Consider the following 16,270-nt stretch of genomic DNA (forward strand, 5'->3'; position numbering starts at 1 on the left):
TGATGTGTTGCATTGCATTGCTGGTTATGTAGTGATGTCTTGCATTGCATTGCTGGTTATGTAGTGATGTGTTGCATTGCATTCTTGGTTATGTAGTGATGTGTTGCATTGCATTGCTGGTTATGTAGTGATGTGTTGCATTGCATTGCTGGTTATGTAGTGATGTGTTGCATTGCATTCTTGGTTATGTAGTGATGTGTTGCATTGCATTGCTGGTTATGTAGTGATGTGTTGCATTGCATTGCTGGTTATGTAGTGATGTGTTGCATTGCATTCTTGGTTATGTAGTGATGTGTTGCATTGCATTGCTGGTTATGTAGTGATGTGTTGTATTGCATTGCTGGTTATGTAGTGATGTGTTGCATTGCATTGCTGGTTATGTAGTGATGTGTTGCATTGCATTGCTGGTTATGTAGTGATGTGTTGCATTGCATTGCTGGTTATGTAGTGATGTGTTGCATTGCATTGCTGGTTATGTAGTGATGTCTTGCATTGCATTGCTGGTTATGTAGTGATGTCTTGCATTGCATTCTTGGTTATGTAGTGATGTGTTGCATTGCATTGCTGGTTATGTAGTGATGTGTTGCATTGCATTCTTGGTTATGTAGTGATGTCTTGCATTGCATTCTTGGTTATGTAGTGATGTCTTGCATTGCATTCTTGGTTATGTAGTGATGTCTTGCATTGCATTCTTGGTTATGTAGTTATGTCATGTACTGAAATGTTACATTGTGTCCCTTTTTCCAGCTTGGATTCTGCTTACTTGAAGTACAGCAAATCACATTTTCTATCTTAGTTTGAAACTTACAAAAGATAAAAAATAGGTAAGTACTAGTTTTAAAAAAATTTGAGGCTACATTAAAACGTTGGAAAACGTATCAAACATTTTTTAATTGTTATATTAATTTTGTACACTAGGCAATCAATAAATCTTAGGACGTACATTCGTTCATGTGTTGTGGCCTTGGTAAGTATATTCTAAACAATTTTGAATGCAATACTGAAACAGATAACATCGCACATGTCAACCAATCAACTTACCAAGGTAAAAACGTTAACTTATTTTTCTTAAACGTTGGTAAGTGTCTTTCTTACAACTAACCGTTTGTGGCCTCATGCACACGACCGTGCTGGTAATTACGAATCTTAATTACCAGCACGGGCGGCCACGGGCAGCCGGTCGTTTTTCCGAGCCGTGCTCCCATTATAAAGTATAGCAGCACGGCCCGTAAAATTAAAAAATAGAACATGTTATATTTTTTTAACGGCACGGGCACCTTCCCGTGAGAAAACGGGAAGATACCCGTGACTAACAGAAGTCTATGGGCCCGTTATTGCGGGTCGGAATTACGACCCGCAATAACGGGTGTTTTTACGGTCGTGTGCATGCGGCTTAATTTGATGGTTTTTTTTTCAATAGATTTCAGTCAATTTTCTTTTTTTTGCGATTACAGATAAATACAATGCCTTCATGCGTTATTAGCAATTGCCTGAGTAAGACAGGCAGAAAGGATCAAAGCATAGCTATCCGCTTGCATTCCTTTCCAAAGGATCCACAACGCATACAACAATGGCTAAATCAAACTGGTCAGAATTTTACAGACATCAACAAAATGATACAAACAATAATTGAAGATAAGTGCCAAAAATTCCGCATGTGCTCACTACATTTCAGCCAAGATTGTTATAAGGAAACCAAACATTGCCAAACACTCCGTCAAGATGCACTGCCTACCATTTTCCAACAAATTCCAGAGGGTAAGTGTTACATAGAAGAGACCCTGAAGAAGGACAGAAAGAAGAAAAAAATGAAGAGACCATTTGATCATGCCGTTGCTGGTACCTCGACCAGTGAAGATCTTGCCTTGGACGATTTTTGCAAAGAAAGTCTCTCTGAGTGTCATCCAAAGCAGTGTTCTGTGTCTACTCAAACAGATTACACCCTATTAAATGCGATGATTTTTTACATCTCTGGAACAGATACATCGAGAGAAATTTCAAGTAACAGTGATGTTCTTTCTCTCTCTCCAATAACTTTAAAATCTAACCCAAATTTTCAAAAAACAAGCAGCCCAAAAACGGTAAGTAGCTCTGAATTCTCTTCTCCCCAAAAAAAAAAGGCACTTATACAGATTGAGACAAAAGAGACTTGCGACTTTCAAGAAGACGACATCAACTTTCAAGACATCATACCACTTTCTCCTATTGAAGAAGCTTTTGGGATACTAGAAGAAAGCATTGACACAGAAAGTGATGCTATTCTGGATAAAAATGATGGCTATAAAGATGAAGACTATCTACCCCAAGATACCAGTATGACAGATTCAGATTAAAATATTAAAATAACATGAACTGTGTCAAGTCTATTATTACTATTAGGTGTAATGTTTCTTTTCTGAAATTGTGTACGAAAAATACGAGTTTAGTGTTGTACATTTGTTTGTTTTTTTAAAGTCTAATATGGTGTATCAAGATTAAACAAAAGAGTACACGTTACCTTACACTAAGGGCCTGTTCACATCAGTGTTGGCTTTCCGTTGAGGGGTTCCGTCGGAGGTTTCCATCGTGGAACCCCGCAACGGAAAGCCAGTGTGAAACATTATCTTCCGTTTGCATCGCCATTGATATCAATGGTGAAGGAAACATTGATAATGGTTTCCGTCTGTCAACGTTCCGGCAGGTTTCATTTTTTTCTACTGAAGAAATTGCGCAGTCGAGGGGGCTGAGCCGGCGTCATCAGCGGTGGATGTCAGCTGTATGTTAAAGCTGACATCCACCTGTAACGGTGGATCCCTGCCATTAACCCCTGTAGCTCCAATCCCTGCCATGAACACCTTTGATGCAGCGATCGTAATCGATCGCTGCATCTTAGCGTTTGCGTTACAAGCCCTGCCGTGTGTCCTAACACCTGTTTATGATCACACGGGGGGTATTTTTTTGATACTGGGAAAAAATGTCTTTCAGAATTTTGTAATGCTTTTTCTCCTTTAGTCCTTGTGGAAATGAGAAAAAGAACTGCAAATCCGAATTTGTTAACAAAAAAATGTGGAGTTTTATTCTCACGGAATAAAAATGTGAGAAATTGCTGATAAAAGACAATTCAGAACTTGTTGCACTTTCGGTGGTAATATGTCAGATTTTACAAATGAGGCTCCTCAGGAAGGTCAATAGTGGCCAAAGCAGAAGGGGTTAAACGGCAGGAGTGTTGACGGTCGGAACACAAACAAAGTTCAATAGTTGAAATGCTGTTGACATTTTCACTTTTAATAAAGATTTCAAGCTTTTACAAAGGTTTAAAATGATCAATTGCATTAGCCCTAAACAAAAAAATAATAAAAGTGTATAAAGTGCAACATAATGCTTGAAGAACAGAACGAATTGAAAAATGAATTAGATCACTACTCAAAGGCCATGAATTCAGCTGGAGTATCACTACAAGGAAGGAATCCCATGTATTCTCCATCCAAATCGGGAAAAGCAGCGCGGACTTTGCGTACGACGCAGGACGGAATGGGTCGTCTATTTCCTATACCTAAATAGCCGTGAATCCACGCAGTAAAGGATCTATATGCAGTCTTTCTAAGGTGCCTACAGGTAAATGAACACAAGCAGAACGCAGGCATATCATAAAAATATTTTAGCTATGTCCTTGTATTTGTTTAAACTTTATAACTAATGCTCGAGTAATTTTCGCTGGCTGAATCACAACGATCATTACTAAGTTGGAGAATTAATGTTAGACATGAAGAGGTTAACACTAATCCACATTATTAACCTGCTACCCAGCGCCCCCAGGAAGAGCCGGGTACGATCTAGTACCCAACCATCTGTAGTGACAGAGGGGCACCAGCCGCAGTCTGGTATTAATAGGCTGGGAAAGGGCAAAAACTGTGACCTTCCCACCCTGGTAATGCTAGGCTGCTGTTGCTGTGTTGTATCTGGATGGTTATAAAAATGGGGAAACCCCACATCGTGCTGTGAAATTATTTTTAAAAAAAAATGACGTGGGGTCCCCCCCAATTTTAATAAACAGCCAGATACAACACAGCAACAGCAGGCTAGCATTACAAGGGTGGGAAGGGCCACTGTTTTTGGCCTTTCCCAGCCTAATAATACCAGCCTGCAGTCACCCCCGTGCCCGACCATCACTACAGATGGTCGGGTACTGGATCGTACCCGGCTCTTCCTGGCACCCCTGGTGGCGGTGGGTACCAGGGTAATAATGGGGCTTAGTGTTAGCCTTTTCACCGGCTAACACTAAGCCCCGCCTTAGTAATGGATACTGTCAACCTGTCAGCGGCCATTACTAAGTTGGTAACTATAAAGTTGTTAAAAAAAAATGACGTGGGGTCCCCCCCAATTTTAATAAACAGCCAGATACAACACAGCAACAGCAGGCTAGCATTACCAGGGTGGGAAGGGCCACTGTTTTTGGCCTTTCCCAGCCTAATAATACCAGCCTGCAGTCACCCCCGTGCCCGACCATCACTACAGATGGTCGGGTACTGGATCGTACCCGGCTCTTCCTGGCACCCCTGGTGGCGGTGGGTACCAGGGTAATAATGGGGGTTAGTTTTAGCCTTTTCACCGGCTAACACTAAGCCCCGCCTTAGTAATGGATACTGTCAACCTGTCAGCGGCCATTACTAAGTTGGTAACTATAAAGTTTAAAAAAAAAATGACGTGGGGTCCCCCCCAATTTTAATAAACAGCCAGATACAACACAGCAACAGCAGGCTAGCATTACCAGGGTGGGAAGGGCCACTGTTTTTGGCCTTTCCCAGCCTAATAATACCAGCCTGCAGTCACCCCCGTGCCCGACCATCACTACAGATGGTCGGGTACTGGATCGTACCCGGCTCTTCCTGGCACCCCTGGTGGCGGTGGGTACCAGGGTAATAATGGGGGTTAGTTTTAGCCTTTTCACCGGCTAACACTAAGCCCCGCCTTAGTAATGGATACTGTCAACCTGTCAGCGGCCATTACTAAGTTGGTAACGATAAAGTTTAAAAAAAAAAAAAGACACAGAACAAATAGATTTATTGAAATAAAACACCCCCACACAACCCTCATTAACCATTTTATTCACAATAAAGAAGGCGTCATCGAAGTAGTCCTCGAATCCGACGTAGTCCAACGACCCAACCTGCAAAAAAAAACACTAAAAAAAATTCATTAGTAAGAGCCTGTCCACATCACCGCTGCCCTTCCATTGATAGGTTCCGTCGGGTTAACCCCTCAACAGAAAGGCAAACTGAAACCGCCGCTTCAGTTTCCCTCACCATTGATCTCAATGGTGACGGAAACGTTGTGAAAGATTTCTGTTTCTCACCGTTGTGGCAGGATTCCGTTGTTTTGCGTTGTCGACTGCGCTATTGATTCTGCCAAAACAACGGAACCCGTTCACAACGGTGACAAACAGGAACCATTAGCAAAGTTTCCATCACCATTGAGATCAATGGTGATGCAAACGGACTTTACGTTGAGGGGTTAACCAGATGGAACCTCTCAACGGAAGGGCAGCGGTGATGTGAACAGGGCCTTAGATACAGGGCCCATGTGCATGTGTGATACTGTTTGTTGTACCCTGTATCTAAGCCTAAGGTAGGGTTAGATACAGGGTCCAGCAGACAGTATTCTTATGCAGTATAAGCTTGGGGTCTATATCTAAGCCTAACAAACGGTAGGCCTAAAAGGGGGTTGTACAGACACTAAACATTGATGGCCTATCCTCAAGGATAGGCCATCAATAGCTAATGAGTCGAGGTCCCACTAGCGGGACCCCCGCCATCCAGCTGTTTTGAAGGGGTTGCAGCACCTCGTACGAGCACTACTTCCCCTTCATTTCCCGCCCTTGCTCACACTGTGAATCGCTGACACGTCCGTGTCGGCAATTCAGTGTGAGAATGTGACCGGAATGAAGGGGAAGTAGTGCTCGTACGAGCGGCTACTACCCCTTCTAAACAGCTGAATGGGGGGGGTGTCGGACACCAACACATCAGCAAGACACTTACCTCCTCTTCGGCCACTGCTGCAGACACAAAGCGAGGGGAGAAGCAGCTGGAGATGAGAAGTGTGGTGGAGAGCAATAGAGAAAAGCTTACCTCTGCACTGCTGCGTTCACTCAGCTGTCAGGAGACGGGGGCTGGATTAGAACAGGAACCGACGGCCTGTGATGACGTCACACAGAGCGCCGCGCATGCGCAGTCCTATACAGTGAGACCATCTACTTTACAGTCTCAATGCGCAAGCGCGGGATTTCAAGTGCAGTGAAGTGAGAGAAGCTGTCAATCAACAATAAGGGGGCGGAGCCAACTCTGAAACGCCGGAGGAAGAAAAATCTGACTCTTTTCGAGTGAAGATTTGACTCTTTTGTGGTCATTTGCATACGGCGCGGGACCATTGAAAACAGGAATACTGAAGGTACAGAGCCGACATTTAACGTATTTAGAGGTTAGTTAACAATGATTTTTCACCCACTTTCAAATGGTATTGCAGGCTTCATACCGAAAATGCTGGTGACAGGTTCCCTTTAAAAAGTCAAATTAATATGCAAATATTTTGATATGTAGTCTTAAATTATAGCATTGCATAAGATATTTTTGCAGAAGTATTTTTTTTTTTCTACACAATGCAAACAAAACTACAATAGCTTCCACAGAAAGACCTGGGATTTAAGTTGAGGAAGTAAAGATTTGTTACTGTAAACTTTTACGGTCACAGAACTCCATTCACAGGAATGTTTGACAATCAATAGGGAAAATCATAGAATAGATTTTGCAATCCGTGCCAGGCAGCTGCTATCAACAGAAATATAATTGTTGGATGCATAAAATTGGGGCTAAATGCACATAATGAGATCACCACTGTATCACTAGTCAAACTATACATTGAATACTGTGCAGTGTTTTGGGGGCCTCTCTATAAGAATCCAAACAATAAATGTAATGTAACAGAATCAAATTAAAATAGGATATTTTTGCTACAAGCCTTTCTCAAGCAATGAATTGGTGCAACAAACAACAAGGGTAGTCACCTCAATGAATATAAAAAATATAAGAATTATGTGACATAGTTGTGTCCTTGAGCAATATATGAGCGGTTGGTATGTGAAATGTTTTACTTTAAAGTCTTTTCTGCTCTTGGAGACCTACCTGCCTGTGAGGGCTTATAATCTACAAGGGAAGGGGGGACTAGACAGTCGGAGAGGGTAGAGGTTATTTATGTGGTAGTGTAGTGGCATCAGGATTATTGTAGGTTGCACATTTTTCTGAAGAGGTGGAGTTTCAGGTTGTTTTTCAAGGTTTGGATGGTGAGGGAGAGTCCGATATGTTGGGGTAATGAGTTCTAGAGTTTGAGAGCAGCAAACTTGTGAGGACCAACATTACTTGTCGGTAGGTCAGAAATGTATTGGGGGGACAGGTTGTTAACAGCCTTTTATGTTGTTAAAATTTTAAGCTGAATTCACTGCATAGTTAGTGAAGGGATTGTCTGTCAGAGGTGGAACAAGGGCAGAGGTAGATTAACCGGGCAGCAGAGTTGAGGGTGGATTGGAGAGGTGCAAGAGCGTTAGGGTATGTGCACACGCAGTGTTTTCAGCCGTTTTTCGGGCCATAAACTTCCCGAAAAAGGGCTGAAAAATCGAAATCAGAATGCCTTCAAACATCTGCCCATTGATTTCAATGGGAAAAACGTTGTTCTGTTCCGACGGACCGTTTTTTACGCGGCCGTTTTTCAAAACGACCGCGTAAAAAAACGGCCGCAAAAAAGAAGTGCATGTCACTTCTTCAGCCACTTTTGGAGCCATTTTTCATTACACTATAGAAAAACAGCTCCAAAAACGGCCGTAAAAAACGCAGCGAAAATTGCGAGTGGCTTAAAAAACGTCTGAAAATCAGGAGCTGTTTTCCCTTGAAAACAGCTCCGTATCTTGAGACTTTTTATTTTGTGTGCACACATACCCTTAGATGTAAGGTCACAGACAAGGACGTTGCAGTAGTCTAGGTGGGAGATAAGGGCATGTACTATCATTTTTGTTGACTAGCGGTTGGGGAAAGTTGCGGACTTGAGAAATGTTTTTGAGGTGGAGGTGGCAGTGTAAGAGCTTGGATATGCGGTTTGACAGATGAGGCTTTTTCAAAGTTTAACTCGAGACAGCAGACTTGTAAAGGCTTGCCCACATGTAATGGAATTTCTGCAGCATTTCCGTTAAAACTAGCACACATTCCTCTGGGAAAAAAAACGCACCATTTCTTGCGTTTTTTACTGCAGAAAATGGTGCAGATTTTGCTGCGTTTTTCTCAATCCTGAGAAATGGTGACGTCTCCTCTGAAAAAGGTAGCAATTCAGTCCACTTTCCGCAGCAGGATTTGATATGCTGTGGTATGAAAAATATGCAGCGCAGGTGAATTTCTGCTCGGAAATTTTACGCAGTGCGTGGATGGAATTCGTTAAATCTCACCCACTTTGCTGCTACTGTATTCTTTTTTTTTAAATAAATTCTTTTATTTTCCATTTTCCAATAAACAAGAGGCGATAGTGCAAACATCAGCAGCACAAACATCGGCTCGCAGGCCAAAACGATTCTAGTATGAAGTGCAGACATAAGAATAACGCCCATCTGAAACAATAATGGACACAGTCGCCCTATGCACCCTGAACCCGCAGCCATGCACAAAGGACCATGAGTAGGTATAACAGAGAGAGAAAGTAAAGCAAAAAGAAAAGGAAAAGAAAGGAAGAAAACACACAATGCCCCCTGGGCCTGAGGAATATATTCAAGAAGCCATAATGTTCCTGAACTCGACAGAAGCTGCTACTGTATTCTGTTGCATATTTTCCGTCCGCAATTCTGGACGGAAAATACGCACCAAATCTGCCAATAACTGTGATTGATAGTTCTGCTAAGTTGGTTGAGTGAAGTGGGGAAATGATGGGGAATTCAGTTTTCTCCATGGTGATTTTTAGATATCAGGAGGAGAAGGAGGATATAACTGAAAGACAGTCTGGATAACAGAGGTAAAGCCTGGGCCAGTCAGTCAAATTTGAGTGTCATCCGCATAAAAGTGGTTCTGAATGTCATGAGATTTTTAGACCTGTCCCAGGCCAAAGATATAGATTTAGAAGTATAGGGGGTCTTAGGACAGAGCCATGGGGGATACCAACAGAGAGAAAGCAAGTCTAGGAGGTGTTTTGTGAGACACTAAATGTTCAGATGGGAGGTATGAGGTGTTCCAGGAGAGGGACAAGTCTCTGATGCCAGGGATGAGAGAATTTGTAACAGGAGATAGTGGTCAATTTAAATGCAGAGGACAGCTCTAGAAGGAGGATCACAGAGTAATTTTGTGAGGCTTTGGCAGTTAACAGATTAATAGTGACTATGCATAAAGGGAACCTGTCACCAGCATTTCACCTATTGAACTTATCCCTCACTGGCCACTGCTATCAAAAATTCATTGCCGTTATCACCTCTCCTAAACTCCTCCTCCGACTGTAAATAACGGTCTGCAAACATTTTGCTCTTTTTATCGTAATAATCCGCTGTCCCTTTGTGCACACACACCTGAAGAGGACATCAATGCACAAGCGCAGGATTTTGTGTGCTGCGGAAAGGCGAGGAGCTGTCAATCAAAAGTAAGGAGGCGGGGTAAGCTCGGAAAGACTTGAGGAATGAAGATATGACTCTTTTCAAACAAAGATTTAACTCTTTTATGCTCATTAGCATACGGCGTGGAGACACTAAAAAACGAAATACTAGAGCTACAGAGCCGACTAAGAAGATAATTATAGGTTATATGGAAATGAATTTTCACCCACTACCACTAGGTATTTCTGGTTTAATAGGTGAAATTCTGGTGACAGGTTCCCTTTAAGGCCGTTTCAGTAGGGTGGTGGGGACAGATGCCATAATGTAGATGGTCAAATAGAGAGGTGAGAGAACACTTCAAGGTAAACATGTTGTTCAAGGACTTTAGAGGGAAAGGAGTAGTGAGATGGGGCGATAGCTGGACAAAGGGTATGGGTCTGAATACTTATGAAGGTTGCATTTTTAAATGAAGGAAAGATGCCAGTTCGTGTTAGGTTGAAAAGATGAGTTACGGCTGGAATAAACCTTGTAGTAAGGTTTGGGGTGAGGTGGATGGAATTGGGTCAAGTGCACAAGTGGTTAGGTATGTTTTTGAAAGTAGGGCAGAAAGCTTTTCATCAGTAATGGTGGATAAGTAGGTTACAGAGAAGAGCACTGAGCAGTTGTGTTCAGCGGTTATGGGAATTGACAGTTTAAACTTTTTCTAATGCTGTCAAACTTGTGTTTGAAATATGTGGTGACGTTCTCAGCTGAGAGTTGAGAGGGGCAGGGGTGTTGCTAAAGCCTCATGGGCCCCGATGCAAAGATTCTTCTTGTATGTGTATATATATGAGACAGCATATCTATAGCACTACGACCCCATAGCTATGGATAGGATTAGATACGGTGGCTCAGCCGACAGTATCACCCATGATACGATTAGATATAAGGCCCAGCAGACAGTATCACACATGATGGGATTAGGGGATTAGATACAGAAGCTCAGCAGACAGTATCACACATTATAGGATTAGATACAGTGGCTCAGCAGACAGTATCACACATGATCGGATTAGATATAGGACTCTGTTCGCTGACATTGCGGCTCCAGCGTTGGACCCAGGAAAGGTAAGAATAATAATTGTTTTGCTTTTTTTATGTTTTACTAAGGCCTTATTCACACAAACGAGTTATACGTCCGTGCTACGCGCGCGATTTTCACGCGCGTCGTACGAACCTATGTAAGTGAATGGGGACGTTCAGACTGTCAGTGAATTTCACGCTGCGTAAAACTCATGACATGTCCTATACTTGCCCGTGTTTCGCGCAGCTTGCACCCATTGAATTCAATGGGTGCGTGCACATCGTGCTCGGCCCACGGAAGCACTTCCGGGTGCCGCCCGTGATTCGCGCAGCAGTAGTAAAAAGAATGAATGAAAACAGAAAAGCACCACGTGCTTTTCTGTTTGTAAACATAAAAACAGAGTGTCATAATGATGCCGGCTGTAAAAATCACGCAGCCACGCACTATATGCTGATGCCACATGTACCTTTTGCGTGCGCAAAACGGACACGTCCATGTGAATAAGGCCTAATTTTTGTGGTTTTTTTACAGGTTCGGTTGTTGGACTACGTCAGATTCGGGGACTACTTCGATGACTCCTTTTTTTTTCATTCTCAATAAAATGGTTAATGAGGGTTGCGTGTGGGATATTTTTCCTATGTCTTTTTATATTTTTCTAAACTTTATTATTACCACCTTAGTAATGGCCGCTGGCTGATTGACAACATCCATTACTAAGGCGAAACTTAATGTTAGACATGAAGAGGCTAACACTAACCCCCATTATTACCCCGGTATCCACCACCACCAGGGGTACCGGGAAGAGCCGGTTACGATCCATTACCCGACTATCTGTAGTGATGGATGGGCACTGGCGCGGCCACAGGCTGGTATTATTAGGCTGGGAAAGGCCAAAAACAGTGGCCCTTCCCACTCTGGTAATGCTAGCCTGCTGCTGCTGTGTTGTATCTGGCTGGTTATAAAAATGGGGGAACCCCAAATCATTCTTTCCAATTTATAATTATATATTTTTTTTAAAAATGACATGGGGTCCCCCCCATTTGTCATAACCAGCCAGATACAACATAGCAGCAGCAGCAGCAGCCTAGTATTACCAGGGTGGGAAGGGTCACTGCGTTTGGCATTTCCCAGCCTAATACTACCAGCATGGGGCCGCCCCAGTACCAGACCATCACTACAGATGGTCGGGTACTGGATCATACCCGGCTCTTCCCAGAACCCCTAGTGGAAGTGGGTACCAGGGTAATAACGGGGGTTAGTGTTAGCCTCTGCACCTAACACTAAGCCCCGCCTTAGTAATGGACGCTGTCATCAGCCAGCAGCTATTAAAAAGGCGATAGTAATAACGTTTAAAAAAAATACAAGGGCATAGAAAAAATATTTTATTGAAATAAAAAATCCACACAACCCTCATTAACTGTTTTATTGATAATAAAAAAAAAGCCCTCATCGAAGTAGTCCTCGAAACCGACGTAGTTCAACGACTGAACCTTTAAAAAAACACAAAAAAAAAAAACATTAGTAAGGGCCTGTTCACATCACCATGACCTTCCGTCGGAGGTTTCCATCGGGTAACCCCCTCAACGGAAAGGCAAACTGAAACCTCAGCTTCCGTTTCCTCACCATTGATTTCCATAGTAACGGAAAACGTTGCTAAAGGTTTCCGTTTGTCAACACAGCCTAACAGATATGGTAGGCTTAGATACAGGGCCCATGTGCATGTGTGATACTGTTTGTTGGACCCTGTATCTAAGCCTAAGGTAGGCTTAGATACACGGTCCAGCAGAAAGTAATCTTATACAGTATAAGATTACAGTCTGCTGGGGCCCTGTATGTAAGCTTACCACATGGTAAGCTTAAAAGGGGATGTCCAGTCCCTAAACATTGATGGCCTATCCTCAGGATAGGTCATCAATAGCTGATGGGTCAGGGTCCGACTCCCGGGACCGCCACCAATCAGCTACTCTGAAGGGGGTGCAGAGCTCATATGAGTGCTGCTTCCCCCTACATTTCCCTTACTTGCTCACACTGTGAATCACTGACACGTCCATGTCCGCCATTCAGTGTGAGAAAGAGACCGGAATGAAGGGGAAGTAGCACTCGTACGAGCTCTGCGCCCCCTTCAAAACAACTGATTGGCGGGGGTCCCGGGAGTCGGACCCCGACCCATCCGCTCCAGACAGTAATATTAACACACAGACAGTAATATTAATCTTACCCTCCTCTTCGGCCACAGCGGAGGTCCTGACTCCATCCAAGGTCGGGATGCTTTGCGCAGCGCATAGCGTTGTGACATCATGCACTGCGCACAGCGCCGCTGCTCTCCGGAAGGAAGAATGTAAGTACTGTCAGTTACTATAGTAACAGGGGCCCGTGTAGTTTATTACATAGGCCTTTCCCACAAAAACATTTTACACAGAATCCCCTCCCCCACACATAACATTTACAGTTCCCTCTTACCTGTCCTGGAGGAATCTTCATCAGCTGACTGGTACAAGTTGCAGGCAGGAGAGGAGGAGAGCTGTGTGTTGCTCCTCTCCAGCTTTTTCTTCTTCCCCAGTCCTCCCTGCTTGGGCACTATATGGGGCTGTGCAATGCAGCAAACGGCAGGGTACCCATATTTTATTGCAGCCTGGTCGGGACCTGTGATTCTCCTGCACAGACCTGGGGCAGCTGCATTATACATCAGAAGTGACGTCTTATAATGCAGCCACCCATAGTAATGCAGGGTGGCGGAGGTCACATGTTCTGTGCAGGAGAATCACAGGGATTCTCTCAAACTCTTCACTGCGCTACCCTTAACATCCCGGGTCCCTAAACTACTAGAGAACCTGCCCAGGGGCACATGCCTCCCTACCCCTGGTGAATCGCAGAGCAGGGAGCTCAGCTGATAGCTGCCTGCTCCACCATAGAATTAAACTGTATCTGCGTCCTGAGGATTACAATTACATGTGGCAGTCTCTGGGGATCCGAGGCACTGGGCCAAAAATCCGGGGCTTGGGCGCCGGATGCCCGATGCTAGCGACGCCACTGACCAAGACAGATTTATATGCATTGGAAGTAAACAATGAAGGTACTTATTGAATGTTTGCAAACAGATATCTTGAAAACTGTGAGTAATTGATGCATAGATTATACTGTAAAATTGTATAACTTTTCGTTATACAATGAAAAACATGTATTTGCTAAAACCAGATTATCCCTTTAACCCCTTCCCGCTGCAGTCACTTTTGCCTTCCTGACAGAGCCTTATTTTTCAAATCTGACATATCTCACTTTATGTGGTAATAACTTTGGATTGCTTTGACCTATCCAAGCGATTCTGAATGTTTTCTCGTGACATATTTGGTCAATACATTCAGTATTTAATTGTGTAAAACCTCAAAATTTAGCCAAAAAATTTGCATTTTTATAAATATAAATGTATCTGCTTGTAAGACAAATAACTATACCACACAAAATAGTTGCCAATGAACAAATGTCTACTTTAGATTGGCACCGTTTTTTGAACATCCTTTTATCCATCCATTATTTTTCTAGGACTTTACAAGGCTTAGAAGCAGCAATTTCTCACATTTTCAAGAAAATGTCAAAAGGCTATTTATACAGGGGCCAGTTGAGTTGCGAAGTGGCTTTCAGAGGCCCATAAAGTACAAACCCTCATAAATCACCCCATTTAAAAAAAACTACACCCCTCAAAGTGTTCAAAACAGCATTTAGAAAGTATATTAACCCTTTAGGCATTTCACAAGAATTAAAGCAACGTGGAGGTGAAATTTACAAATTTCATTATTTTTTTTGCAGAAATTCAATTTTAATTCATTTTTTTCTGTAACACAGAAGGTTTTACCATAGAAACACAACTGAATATTTATTGCCCAGATTCTGATGTTTTTAAAAATATTCCACATGTAGCCCTAGTCCGCTAATGAACTGAAGCACAGGCCTGAGAAGCAAAGGAGCGTGTAAAGGGAAGTGTCCATATATACAGTGAAGGAAATAAGTATTTGATCCCTTGCTGATTTTGTAAGTTTGCCCACTGTCAAAGACATGAACAGTCTAGAATTTTTAGGCTGTTAGTTTTACCAGTGAGCGATAGATTATATTTTAAAAAAACAGAAAATCACATTGTCAAAATGATATATATTTATTTGCATTGTGCACAGAGAAATAAGTATTTGATCCCCTACCAACCATTAAGAGTTCAGCCTCCTCCAGACCAGTTACACGCTCCAAATCAACTTGGTGCCTGCAGTAAAGACAGCTCTTACATGGTCACCTGTATAAAAGACTCCTGTCCACAGACTCAATTAATCAGTCTGACTCGAACCTCTACAACATGGGCAAGACCAAAGAGCTTTCTAAGGATGTCAGGGACAAGATCATAGACCTGCACAAGGCTGGAATGGGCTACAAAACCATAAGTAAGACGCTGGGTGAGAAGGAGACAACTGTTGGTGCAATAGTAAGAAAATGGAAGACATACAAAATTACTGTCAATCGACATCGATCTGGGGCTCCATGCAAAATCTCACCTCGTGGGGTATCCTTGATCCTGAGGAAGGTGAGAGCTCAGCCGAAAACTACACGGGGCGAACTTGTTAATGATCTCAAGGCAGCTGGGACCACAGTCACCAAGAAAACCATTGGTAACACATTACGCCGTAATGGATTAAAATCCTGCAGTGCCCGCAAGGTCCCCCTGCTCAAGAAGGCACATGTACAGGCCCGTCTGAAGTTTGTAAATGAACATCTGGATGATTCTGATAGTGATTGGGAGAAGGTACTGTGGTCAGATGAGACTAAAATTGAGCTCTTTGGCATTAACTCAACTCGCCGTGTTTGGAGGAAGAGAAATGCTGCCTATGACCCAAAGAACACCATCCCCACTGTCAAGCATGGAGGTGGAAACATTATGTTTTGGGGGTGTTTCTCTGCTAAGGGCACAGGACTAATTCAACGCATCAATGGGAGAATGTATGGAGCCATGTACCGTCAAATCCTGAGTGACAACCTCCTTCCCTCCACCAGGACATTAAAAATGTCTCGTGGCTGGGTCTTCCAGCACGACAATGACCCGAAACATACAGCCAAGGCAATAAAGGAGTGGCTCAAAAAGAAGCACATTAAGGTCATGGAGTGGCCTAGCCAGTATCCAGACCTTAATCCCATCTAAAACTTATGGAGGGAGCTGAAGATCCAAGTTGCCAAGCGACAGCCTCGAAATCTTAATGATTTACAGATGATCTGCAAAGAGGAGTGGGCCAAAATTCCATCTAACATGTGTGCAAACCTCATCATCAACTACAAAAACCGTCTGACTGCTGTGCTTGCCAACAAGGGTTTTGCCACCAAGTGTTAAGTCTTAATAAATACCTATATAGAACCAGACCTAACAATAAACGTTATGGTGAACGTCCACACATATCAGGAAAAAACAGACAATGAATACCTATAACTGTATGTGAGGACAAATAATGACACCCCAAAGGGGAGAAAATAATGACATCACATGCCACAAGAAATTTGCAAAACAAATATATCCTTTATTACAATAAATACAAGAACATAATGGCCATCAAGACCTAAAAACCACAAACAATTAAAATACACAGGGTGGA

General features: G+C 42.9%; 1 long non-coding RNA gene across 1 annotated transcript; it reads left to right on the forward strand.

Moving 5' to 3' along the window:
• The first annotated feature begins 745 nt into the window (after window positions 1-745).
• Window positions 746-2,323, forward strand: LOC142740031 (uncharacterized). Its single transcript, XR_012880620.1, has 3 exons — window positions 746-824; window positions 919-967; window positions 1,455-2,323. It is a non-coding gene; the product is annotated as an uncharacterized LOC142740031 (long non-coding RNA).
• The last annotated feature ends 13,947 nt before the right edge of the window (window positions 2,324-16,270 follow it).

Source organism: Rhinoderma darwinii, chromosome 1 (genome assembly GCF_050947455.1).
Source record: "Rhinoderma darwinii isolate aRhiDar2 chromosome 1, aRhiDar2.hap1, whole genome shotgun sequence".
NCBI classification, from domain to species: domain Eukaryota; kingdom Metazoa; phylum Chordata; class Amphibia; order Anura; family Rhinodermatidae; genus Rhinoderma; species Rhinoderma darwinii.